Raw genomic sequence first — 13,247 nt, 5'->3', positions numbered from 1 at the left:
TACACTCGAACGCCTCACGGCTCAGCAAACAAACCCCCTACGCTGAACGCCCGCGTAACATATTTTCCTCGTTTCGCGTTCCAGATTCAGCCCCTGTAACGGGGATATCGACGCTCAATTAAAGATCACCCCACGCTCGTGGCAGCGCGCGTGTATCGCGTCAGGGCGACGAAACGAGGCGGCTTCGGGATAATAGCGGCCTCGTAAAGCCTCGTGGACGCTGTTGAAATAATATTTTCACTAGGGCGGCTGTCCGTGGTACGTCGTAAGCTCGCGATATCGCTGTTTTTCGACGAGGCTGATCCGTCGTGAATCGTCAGCCCCGTGACACCGTCTGTGAACCATTGACGTTATAGTTGACGCGAGATATTTTATGAAATTCCAAATTTTAACCCCCTTCGATGTTATGTAATATGACGTTAATCATTATGTACTGTCGTTTTAATATTAAATATTAATAGTTGGTATTAATATTATATAGTTCTTTTCTCATCGGTAAAGTTCTTCCGAGTGGCTCGTGTTTCATCGAGTACGAGCATTTACAAAAGATGTTAATTTGGAATGCTATTAGTTAAAAAAGCTCGTTCATGAAATATCTATCGAAATAAGAACGATCGTTATTGACATTTGCAGAATTAATTTCGAATTAATGACGTAAATTAACAGAAGACCTAGCATAGATACAACTGAGAAAGTGGTTCTAAACTTCCACGTAACAACGTCTTCCAACCGATCGAATCACGGAAATTACACTGCATGCCTGGACATCGTCGTTAGATCCTACTGTCATGTTAAATATAGATTGGACAGAAGACGATAGAGGTCTGTATGTCCAGGACATGTCTGCCACGATGTCGCGGCCGGAAGTCTCGACCGAAGATGGTTTCCGCCGCGGTCGATCGATCGTGGCATTATGAAGCTGATTTTTTCTTCGATAGTGGTTACTCAGGGCTATTGAATCGTCCAATGTAGTCGGAATAACCATTGGAAAAAACCTCTGGCGAGTGGAGTAAATTTCCTGTGAATGCACTAACACGTATAACCTGATAATAAGGTATTATAGTCCATTTTAAAAATTAAATATCGACAGTCTAAAGATCATTTAAATACCCGAGTTAAAAGTATATAATATTATAGATTATAGGATAAAAAGCACCATTTTTATTTGAATTAGATTTTTTTCACTCAGCATGCCCAACTTGCTATTTTTAATTTCTTGCTGTTTTTAAATCTAAAGCAAATTTTTCCTCAAAATCTCAAATTTATACTTAACTGCTAACAGCAAGTATTGAAAGAAAGGATCGAAGTAGGTCTAAAAACTTCTTCCATCTGTCATTCCAATCTCTCTCAAATCTCAAACTATTAATTCCAATGCAAATCTCGACCACGCCTGGATCTTTTAATCCCCAAGGTCATCCATTACTCAGTCTCCTTATTTCAATATTCCTTGGCAAAAAATTCATCTGTTCCACCGCGATACTTCTGCCATTTGTCCCGTTTCTCTCTGACTTTTTTACCCCTCTATGAAACCGACTTTTTCTCGTAGCCAGAACCAGAACGATCTCTCGTACGAGGATGTCGACGGCTAAACGACCAGAGCACTTTGCTCGCGATGCTTTTCGCGGATCGTTTCGCTAGCTCGTGGCTTGTGGTGGTTTTTACACGGCTCTGGTTCGCGAGGCTGGAGGCTACACGAGCTTGTGTGGGCCGTCGTAGCCACGGGGTTCCAAGGACGAGATCCGTGGATCGTTTGACTGTCAGCACGAGGAAACATGCGTGTCGCATGAGGCGTCGTGACGCCGCATCGGCCCGCAGAACGGAAGACGTTTCCCTGAATTGTGTTCCCACAAGTGTGTACACAGCTTTTCCCCCCGGGAGCGCGTTGTCTACGTGTTATCGCCGAAACAAGATGCTGCTTATCGTCGCGTCCTCTCTTCTCTCTGAAGCACACCTTCCGTCCTCGTGGCGTGAGATAACCGAAAGGGACGACGAGTTAAGGGCCCACGTAAATCTCACCCGTGCCGGCAGGCTTTTAGTTTTTCGCTCCCTCCACCGAACTTAGTCAAATCGTGCCTCGTTTGCCGGAATTTTAACTAAAAAATATCGTGTGCCCTGTCTTATTCATGGAAATCGATGGAATTTTAAATGAGGATGTTAGAGATATTCACGCGATTGGTTTGTGAATGATTTCATTGTGTTCGATGTGTTTTTGATACTGTAATTTTTATAAGACGAACTTTGATATTTCCTTGACGAGTAGCAACGGAAATGAAACCTACTTTGTCTAAATATTATAACGAATTCGACATTTTGTACATTTCAGATATTTTTGCGTATTCAATTAAAATTTTAAACGTTTAGTAAAAAAAAGAGTATTGGAATAATATACATAATTTGTTTTTAATAATTCTAAATTGTGTTACGAATCAATCTGATTTTATGGAATTAGAACTGTAATTCGTACCATAAGGGTGGCTCAGTGCCACAATCAAAGGGTTAAACTTCTCTTTTTTTTAGTCACTAAGAAAAAATGTCGTACGGTCTTCATACAGGCATCAATATCACTTCTGTCCTCAAACTTTTTAGCATCCAATCTCTTTCGTGTAACTCCATTTCGCTTCTCCTTGACTTTAGCTCTTTAATTTCTTCAATTTCTAAATTTCCTTTCTCAATTTACCGAAGACAAGCTACCGATCGATCGCAGACTATCCTGATAAATCAGGCGAATCACGAAAAATCAAGATCGTTTACGAGACGCGCATTGTCGCATGCAGAATTTACACGGTGGCGAGAGACGTTAAATGGAAACATAAATTGCAGCGTGTTTACGACGCCCACACACGGCGCTCCAATCTTAGCAATATCCTCGCTGCTTCTTTTCCTCTCTATTCGCCCCTCCAATGAATCCGTACACTCATTCCCGAATTATTCTCGTTTAACGCTGTTCCTTTGATTTTCGAGAGCAAGTAATCGCGAATAACGTGGCTGAAGCAACGTTTACGTGGTTAGACTAGAGTTAACCTCATGGCGGGATCGATCGACCGGCAACCCCTTGCTCGAGGGTCCATTAGGACACACGAGTGATAAGTGGAGTGTATGGGGTACTGATGTCTTCCTGTTCTTTGTGCGACTCCGCTTGGACCAGGTGATTCACGAGAATAGGGTGGAAAAGAGACGTGGACAGTGGAGGATGACATTTGGCCGTTACCATTAGTGTATGTGTATTGTGGATGATGTGGGTTCTCTATCCTGTGAATGATGGTAGTAGAGGTAGACAGACGTTTGGATGATTGTGTTGGTCTTTTGGTAATGTTTTTGCATTATCTATGACTCGTGCGTTCGGAGTAATTTCACTTTTGAGGAAATTTATTAGTATTTTTATTTATTTTCACGGGAGACTTTAGATTGTGAAATACCCCTAGAAATGTCAAGCTACTTCCTCGTGTTCATGTTCATAAAGTACGCAAGCGTCGTATATTACACTTTTATCTATGAGCGCGAGTAGTTCTTCGAAACCATAAAATTATCCAACTAGTCTTGGAAAGTATAACGAACTCAGGTTGTCCAATCTAAATTCCAGCCGATACACTGGCTGTCTGTAAGCTGTAGGGAGTAAAAATATGTTTTATTAACGTGGTGCGAGATCGTGCAAAAAACTTTACGAAGTTGTTTTCACTTGCATCATTCAAACATAAAAGATAGATCGATTTAATCCGAAAGAAGATCTAATAAAATGGTATTGATGTAGCGATGGTGAATGACGTTAGTAACGTAATTGCTTCTTTCTTTATGACCGCGCTTAAGTCGGAGATTACTCTAATTAACGATTTTATATCCAGGCGTGGTTGAAATGGCAGAAATGCTGAAAGATTTCTACGAGAGTTGGGAATCTGAAGACTTTCGAGCCTTCCCAGATATCCAAGCTCTTTAGCCCAATTAAATCTATTAAGATTCTTCAAGAATTACAAGCCTCTTAACGTCTTTCAAATATTTAATATAACAAATTTGCACGAACGAAGAATCGAGCTTCCGTATAAATGTATGTTAATGGAACAGTTTACTATAGCGCTCGAACGTTAAATAGGGTATTATTTATCTATATAGAATGTATATCGTATAAACAATAATCCAGGAGGAAAGAGCAAAACTACAGCAAGTCATAAAGTATCTATACTTTAAAAAATTGTCTCTAAAATTATTTTCTATGTCTAGAAGTACAAAATACCAATATTATTTATATAGCTCATGCGTATGTGCGTATATGTGCCTAATAATAAAAATAGTAATAAAAATGACGATGATACGTGTATTATTATTATTAATAAATATCGGTGTAAATTATCATTTGAGTTTCGCTCAGTTATATTGCGCTCTAACGAGCTCAAGTCGAAGGATTTAAATTATGACCGACGAGAACTCAGAGGGAACAACAGTTTAAAACTTATACGAAAAGATGCATGTACGAAGTGCGGTAACGAGACGGAAAATGAGAATGATCGCCTATAGCTGGTAGATATGGAAAGAAAACCGTATTTCTTGTGGGATGTCGTAATACCTTCGCGAGCAAAGATATACATATTATATGCAGGCTGAAGCACTTAAATGGATAGTAAATCTTTATTATTTATGGATAGATGAAGAAAGCATGTGGAAAAAATTGCACTGTTTAAGAATGTGGCGAAATTATTATTAAATGAGCGCAAGTTGTAATAAAAAATAAAGTATGGGAAACTGTTCGTTAGAATTTAAAAAGAAATTTTAAAAGTACTCCTTCGATACAGATTATTTCTTATATCATACGTCAAGAGGAACGTATGTTTATAATATAAGTAATTTTTTGATCTTTTTATGAAGATCGCGACAAAAATGCAACAGCCTGATTATTATGTAGCAGATGTAGACTGGAAGAAAAACCAATCTACTCTTGCGTAATAACAGGTTATTCATCAGAATTACCTGAACAAATTACACGTATGGATAAGAACAAGATTGTGACAACTTTTATCAACGAATTTTTTTTACGTATGCGCGTTAATAAGTGCGTGTCGTTAATAAACGATGCAGAGAATAATTACGATCTGTGCTACTATAATAGTCTACTATATCGTAGAAAGACCTTAAATTTTTTAGTTGCAGAGGTAATTATACACTTCCTTAAAGACACATAGGTTCATAAACCATAGCAATTGATTTCTTTCTTATTCATACATGTATTCATAGGTCAAGAGAATGGATTTTGGATAATGTATTATATTCTTTTTGCCAATATACTTTAAAAGTAATGGTTGAAATATTTTTGCGAGGAATTTTCGAATGCAAAAGCTAAAGCTTGAATCGTGCGCTTGGAAGCTCAGGTCAAGGGTATGGTTCCCATAAAGCTGTCACTTCTTTCCTGGCACTTAGTTACGCCGGTTCCTTGGGATTCTTTTTTTTAGAAACATCACAGTGGGAAAACCTCCAGTCACAAATCATACAATTTTTTTCCTCTGGTGCCATGCTAGGGTAGAGAAAAATGAATTCAACGATGCTTGACGATTTACTGTTGCGGTCACCCGCTTTCAATATATTTCAATAACGTGACCTGAAAACATTTTTTGTCTATTTTAAAAAGGTTTATCTATAATTCTCGTTTAATAAAAAAAAATGCAGCGTGTCTCAATCTGATCTATTTCCAGAGCTATTCGGTATTTAAAAAGGATGTTTGAAATACCAGGTCCTCTCTACTAATATTCATTAATAATAATTAATAATGATTTCATTACAAAAATATGTATAGATGGCTTTAGTGCGACTAAATATGGTACTACTTTTTTACATATAAGTTTTAAGAACAACTTATTCCAGACTAGACGCTCGCTTCAATCTTCTTTTTTTAATTACGATTTTAATTAAAATTAAAATGCCATTACCCATTCATAACGCGTAATATACGAATAGTGATAAGCAATTAAATTAAAATAATGTTACTCGTACAACATAAAACTAAAACTCTCCATCAAAAATATATCCTTATTTCATACTAAAAAAAAAAACCATTACTTTTGATTCTAATTCTCTGCATATTCATTAGGAATAATACATATGAATTTTATTCGATCACGTTAAAGAGAACGAATAATATTTCTACCGTAATATAGTCGTGTTTCAAATTCGTATGTGTATGTAATATAACACCACTCTTGTCCTTCGCTGTTGTAAACATTTCCTATAGCTCATAGTTTTTTCTAGAAATTCGTCGGCTCGAATGCGATTGACTTGCAACCGGGCTGAACATCCCCACCACTTTACATAATTCGCTCGGGGAGACAAACAGCGGTGCGGTGTGGCATTCGCAGGTCGAAGATCGCGTCGTTAAGACGTATCAACTCGCGGCAGGTACACAATTCATTAATTGCGTAGAATTCCCGTCGTTGCTGTATTTCTATTACCACCGTCGTTCTACTCTTTTTATACTCTACTATTAGGTTTGCTTAATTAATACGTATTATTTTATTTATTAATTAATCAAAATAACGAAGTTGAATAGCCTCTCTGCATTTCTCAGTTGTTCTTTTTTCTTCGATCGTGTATTTGGTCGTTAGAGTTACCAATAGTTTGTATTCTTGTTTTTGACACAGATTTTGATTTGATTATCGTTTGATTTTAATATAATATCCTTTTTAATTTTGAATATTTGTTCCAAATTGTTGGTACTTTCTTTTGCAGGTTATTGGCGTCAGTTAAGAAGACATATTGGCGCCAAGAAACAGGAATTCCAATATGGACGCCATAACGGTCAATGTTTAATTTAATGCTTTTTCATGGAGGTGGATAAGTTTATATTGCCCTTTCATTGAATCATTGGTAATTTTTGGTATACAATTATTTATTTTATGATACATATTTCATACCTGATCTTATGATTCGTTGTTGATGTGTAATATAATAGTACAATGGATAAGTATGTGTTTTTTTTCGAGAATACCGACGTGAAATTAGAAAAGACTATAGAAATTACTTTGCTATGTCGAGTATTATGAATGATTTATTTATTTGAGATAAATTAAAGGAATATAATTTCATTATTTCAATGCCGATACTAAATAAACTTTCAAATGGTTGAACAAAGCGAATTATTAGACAAGTTTTCAAATTTAAAGTAGATTTGTCAAATTTTGTTACATTTAAGCAAGGAATTGAACTAGCCTTGCATTTTGTTTATAATATAATAACGTATATTTCAAGAGTATAATCTTCGAAATCGATTACATTATATTAATATACATTTACTTATACCATTTCTAAATGTTTAAAAATACTGCATATTCTCAAGTAATATTTTATACTTATTCGTATGTTATAAATACATATTTCATTTGACACTTTGAGAAATGAATGACAACAACGTAACTTGTCTTCGACAGCTTTATAAAAACAGCAGTATTTTCAAAATAAATGCTCGATAGACAACAACAAAAAAAGAAACGCATGAAAGCAAAACATATCTTACTTATTTCCCTACTCCCCTCCGCCTCTCTACTAATGTAGATTTGTTTTCAGAGAATGTTCGTGACCACGTGCAATGCGGTTGATAGAGTCAGTGTTTGCAACGTAATAGTTTTTTTTAATATTCTTTAGAGCACAATAGCTCTTATTAAATTTAGTTGCAATAGTCATACGCGAAATTAGATTCAGTGTTTGTTCGGCGTTTTATCTAAACGAGCGCGTTAATAGTACTTTATTTTTCTTTTTTTATTTATGCTCTTTTCCAAGTACTATTCGTTTTTGGCATTAGAATCAATGCTCAAGAGGATAAAGCCTTTCCAGGAGTTTAAGAGTGTAAGTACTATTTTTTTGTAGTTTGATTGAATTACCAATTTCTATTGAAATAAAGTTTTAAAGTTTTAATATTGAAGTAGAAGAAAGACGTGTAACATGGTTCAGAAATTATTAGATTTCCAATTCCTAGATCTTGAACTGTTGAGTTAGAGTTGCAATTCTTATAGTAATTAAGAATTATTAGAAGAGAAATCTTTCTGTTTAATAAATTATAACGTTCCATATTTTGTTATATACAGATCTGTCCCACTGTCTACCACTTGCCAGTTCTTTGAGAGGATCTAATGATGCTTCAAAAGCCAAGTATGTAAGTATCTTTGTATATTTTTCTTTAATTACTAGTCTTTAATTAGAATATGATTAGGGAAAATTTAGAAACTATTAGATTTACAATTTTTGAATACAAAGCTTTTATAATTTAATGTTTTATCGAGATTAGTCTTTCATTACTTCAAATTTCTCAAATAATCATAATGTTTAGTAGTAACTTACAACAATCCACGTTTTGTAACAGATTTTTCACACCCTCCGCTTCTCCCATGGACTTCGATGGTTCTTCCTTGATGATGTCTTCTAGACTATTGCAGCAGTGCTGACAACGTCCTACGCATCTAATTGTAAGTTGCATGCATTTTTGTTCCTCCGGTCACTCAATCATGTCGTAGGATGAAAGGTCCGAATCGACACGGGTGACTGGTTGTATTACGTAGAATCTTTTTGCCAGCATAGTGACCATGGGTATTTATTATACCCGTGAGTAGTAATATTTTTGTTTTCTGTGTTTTATTTACTAGTTCAGGATAGGTCTTCTTGCACATCGCGTTTTATTGTATTACACATTTAATATATTGCGTTTTATTATATTTATTATATTATAGTTTTATTATAACATTTATTACATTACATACGATACTACATTGACGAGTTACACTTTATATTAGTGATATCAGTATAATATGAATAATTAATATGAACCACATATTATTAATAATTTGTTTATCTATCTGTGATTGAAAGTTATTGCTCACCAAAATATATGCAAAAGTTAAATAATAATATTACGCAGTAATATTATTATAAATAATATTGAAAATATTAACGTATGAATTCTTTGATTTTCATATTACGAACATGAATAAAGTTTAAAACACAAAAGCACTAGAGTTTAACTCCTCGCGTATAAAAATGTATGAAATTTCATGTGCAAGAAGAAACTTCGCGACAGGCAAATTTTGGAATCAAAGCAACGAGTTTAGAACATTGCTTACATGTTTCCAAGAATGTGCTTTGATGAAGAGATCGCCTGAAGTTATTTGCATCAATATTATTAAATGATCTTCTTACTTGTCAGTTTTTTTCTTTTACTGTGATAATTTCAATAATCAAATTAATAAAGTAGAGTATAAAGTCAATGTTATTACATTATTTTGATTCAATTTTAATCCGGTAGATGTAAAATAGATGCACTAATCGGTTTTTAGCTCAGGATTTTCAGGTTTAACCCTTTCCGTATTTTTTGCCAGGACCTCACTCACGTGCCCAGGTGCTACTTGAGCGAAGAAAAGGCATTGAGTACGATGACCATAGTTCATAAGCTTATAAATATTTCTTAGCGACTGACGATGCGTTAGTGTATCGTGCACGACGTATTTTCCATGTTATGTGTGTGTGTGTGTGTGTGGTTAGGCTGTGGAATTGCGTCGTTTCAATTATTACTTTATTTGCTATAACTTCAAATAATAAAAAAACAATTCACAAATATTCGTCCAATCAGTAGTTATAGTAATAGCCAGATCCGCTATTGGATACAACGAATTACAAATATTAATGATATTGATCTTATGATCGAATTATGACAAAATACTAAATTTGTCTACTCTGTAATCATTTATAATAACAACGTCTGTATAAAAGATGTACGTAATCTTTTTGTTATTAATTTTCATAATTAAAATTGAAATTTACGTATACTTTTATTACGTTTTACGCAATGGTTACTAGCCTTCGTCAGTCGATTTCAGGAAAATGGTACGTAAATTAGAGTGTGCAAGTAGCGTGCTGAACTCGGGTGTCGGAGGCGTCCCGGGACGTCCTCTCTAGTGTAGGCCCTTGCGCCCGGGTGGTATGCGAGAGAATCGTGGAGTGAGTGTGTTGGTGTGCTTGTTTTGCCATTTTTAAATATAGGGCTAGGTAGGATAGGTAGCATACTTTCTGGTGTATCTGTTAATTATAAGTAGGTAGGGCCGGGCAAGTTGGCACAGTCTGTGGTCGGGTAGGCGCGTTTTCGCGTGACCAACCTGTTTCAGGAAATCTAATTTGAAAAATCGTCAGTAAAACTAGAACTAGCGGGGAATGCCACTCGTTTAAAGTTTTACCTATCGGTTTTTTGAGTTCCGCGGTCGTGGTCGCGAGTGGGTCTCGGTACGCTTTATGTATCGCTCGAGCACGCACATGCGGTCAGTCCATGTGCACTTGAATCAGCTTCCGCGATTTATATTTTTATTTTACCTTTACAAGTTTTTCTTTTGTTCGCGATTAGAAAGACTCGAGCTTAGATTTAAGTTTCAGCGGGCATTGCGCCCAAAGAAAGAAGGGCTATAAGCCGAAGAGGCCCGGCAAACTGCCATAGAAGAGGGCAACTACTAATGACTCCTCATCTTCTGGATTATCCAGAGCATGGGAAGTCACTCCTGTTACTACTTTGTCACTATGCTCGCTTTTAATATGTGTAGTATGCAGTAGTAGTAGTAGTATTTTTTTTGCCGACGTATATGTCGGCTCACCACCATATGGGCCCAATCGCGTTTTTCTGTTAGTGTTGCGAATGATTAATATCGGCTTGAATTAGAGTTGCGAAGTATGTAGTCCAAATTTCGCGCTTTCAAATAGAGTTGCGAAGAAATGTTAAATTCGGTTTGAATTAGAGTTGCGGTGAGATTAGTGTTGTGGTAAAATGATGATCGTGTTTGCTTTAGCGTTGCGAATAAAATATCGTGATAGCTGTTAGTCTTTTTTTACCAACGTTAAAGGTTCTAGAATGGAACATTATGAATTAAGGGAAGCAATTAAAGGAAAAAAGAAGAATGATAATACCACAAAAATGTTTGAGCCTCACCTATTGAGAATTTCATTGAGTTCCATGAAGTTTTATCTGATCTTCTTATAATTTGAATTTGTTTCAGAAACCGATCATGGAATCAACGGAAGAAGACTCGGATCTCCTATATCCCTTTCCCTCGCTATATTATATTCAGACTGTTAGATAGATAAAATCCATAAAAAAATTATTACATCTCTATATACGTACATATATAGAGTCTGAATAAAACTTTTAGACATGTAATACGTAGCGACTCTACGAAATCTCTAGTTGATTAGTTATAGGATTAGTAAGGCGAGAAACATGTTTCAAAATTCGTGAAAAATATTCAATACTTTGAAAGATACGTTTGTTCCATGCAATATCTCTTCCCCGTCCCTTATTGTAGTCAGATGTTTATAGGATTTATCGAAATCATTAAATTGACGATAGATAGGATAGTTTAGGTTTATAATTAGGAGTAAAATGTCTTTATTCTAATTATGTAATCAGGTGAAGTGATCGTGAATTTTGTTTCTTGGTAATTAGTTACATGGATGCTTGGTTTATGCAGTTGGTGTAGTAGAAAAGGTAGTTGGCGTCCATTTAAGTTTAATAAATGTAACTCTTTGTGAGACGTATTTAATTTTATTTTTGTCTTTTTTCTTGATGTTCTTTTTAACTCTCGATTATTCTACACCTTTCTTTGCAATGAAAGTAAGATATGAAAGTAAAACTTTTGATATATTATAAACCAGCGTCTCACATAGTGTTATATCATTAGTTTAAAATTTAATTTAATTCTCTATTTTTATGATTAATTCCCAACTTTTACATTCAGGATTAGTCTTTCGCGTCGGTCTTCCTTAAAGCTTTCTTTTGTAAAACTTTTTCTTTTGTAAAACGATCAAAGAGATGCGACATTTTGCAAATTTACACTGAAAAGGCAATTCGTTTATAAATTGACGTTTTAAATAAATTTTTGTTCGTAAAAGGATAGGATGTGGTTAGGTGTGGTCTTCGCACACAGCAACCTCCACGCGGTGAGACCTCGGCAATATTATTTGATATAAAATTACTAACTGTATCATTATATGATACGATTATTATTTATATTGGAAATAATATGAGTTAATTGGCTACGTTCGCGATTATATTTTTATAGAACTTAGAAGATTTATGTGGCTTGTTAGGTCTCATTAATTCCCAAGTAGACCTAGTGGAAACTTGATGCATTTTTTGCTTGTCCGTAATAAAGTTAATGCTTCTTTTTCATTAAATGGTTTTATTCTTCAAAATAATTCACAACCTCTACATTACAACTTGCTTTTCACTCTCGTAGCAATCGTAGCTATTAAATTTGCCATCATTAAGACCGTGTTAAATCTGATGGAGCAAGACCTCGAGACTAATGTAAATAGATCCCGACATAACAGAGAAAAGTATCCGCCGATGTTAAAATTAAGTACGAACTAGCTCGTTTGACAAAAGCGAATAAAACGACAAGAAGTAAAAAAAAAAGGAATCTCTTGGCGCGCCACAATCTCGTCTTTTAATCGAAGGAAACGAGCCGTGAATAATCGATCGGGTTCACGTGATCTGGAGAAAAGCGGCACAAGTAATTTTCACCGGTAGCCTAGAGTGTCGTTTCTCGAGGGGCCGTCGAGCGACGATAAGTTTATAATAAGATTGTAATTACATGTTTTAATAAAGCCAGACGACAAACTGGTTCTCGTGAACGAGAGAGAAGTTCTCTTTCTCTCTCTCTCTCTCTCTTTCTCTCTTTCTCTCTTTCTATCCTGCTGTCAGGGGATATCGATCCGATTCCCGACGAAACGAGCACCGCAACTTCTTATAATAGCTCCGGCCATTTCAATTAATTCGATTCAACGCCAGGGTTTCGAGTTTCGCGGCCGTCCGACCGGCTGAAGTTTCCGTGCACAGTGCACAGGCCTGGAGAAAAGGAGGGGTTCCGTTTTACGAGCCAACGCCATCCAGGCTTGAATTCCGTCGTTAACGTCAACCCCCTTGATCGCCGAGACGAAACAATGATCGATGTCGATTTATCGACGAGCCACGTTTCGCCGGGGATGGGAGGGGAGCTTAATGTTTGCCGTAAATCTGACGCGTTTCGTCTTTATTTTCTTGTTTTTGTCGAGAACATCGCTGATGTTGATCGATCATCAGCGAAGGATAAGGCTGGCTTAAAGTAATTTTTATTTTAAAACGAACACTTGTCTCTTCTTTAAGAGATTAAGATTTAATTCCACGCGGCTAGTCTGGTTGCTTTGGAATTAAAGTACTTGATTGAGAAATTAAAACGCCGATCCGAATATTTGAAGCCAGGTTA

At 35.9% G+C, this 13,247-nt stretch overlaps 1 long non-coding RNA gene across 1 annotated transcript; it reads left to right on the top strand.

Annotated features, from left to right (window-relative positions):
- Window positions 1-6,234: 6,234 nt before the first annotated feature.
- LOC122571462 lies at window positions 6,235-12,525 on the top strand. Its single transcript, XR_006318058.1, has 6 exons — window positions 6,235-6,375; window positions 6,706-6,843; window positions 7,540-7,818; window positions 8,058-8,125; window positions 8,333-8,435; window positions 11,001-12,525. It is a non-coding gene; the product is annotated as an uncharacterized LOC122571462 (long non-coding RNA).
- Window positions 12,526-13,247: the final 722 nt, after the last annotated feature.

This window comes from Bombus pyrosoma, linkage group LG10 (genome assembly GCF_014825855.1).
Source record: "Bombus pyrosoma isolate SC7728 linkage group LG10, ASM1482585v1, whole genome shotgun sequence".
In the NCBI taxonomy this organism is placed as follows: Eukaryota; Metazoa; Arthropoda; class Insecta; order Hymenoptera; family Apidae; genus Bombus; species Bombus pyrosoma.
This window is presented reverse-complemented; position numbering and strand designations above follow the sequence as displayed.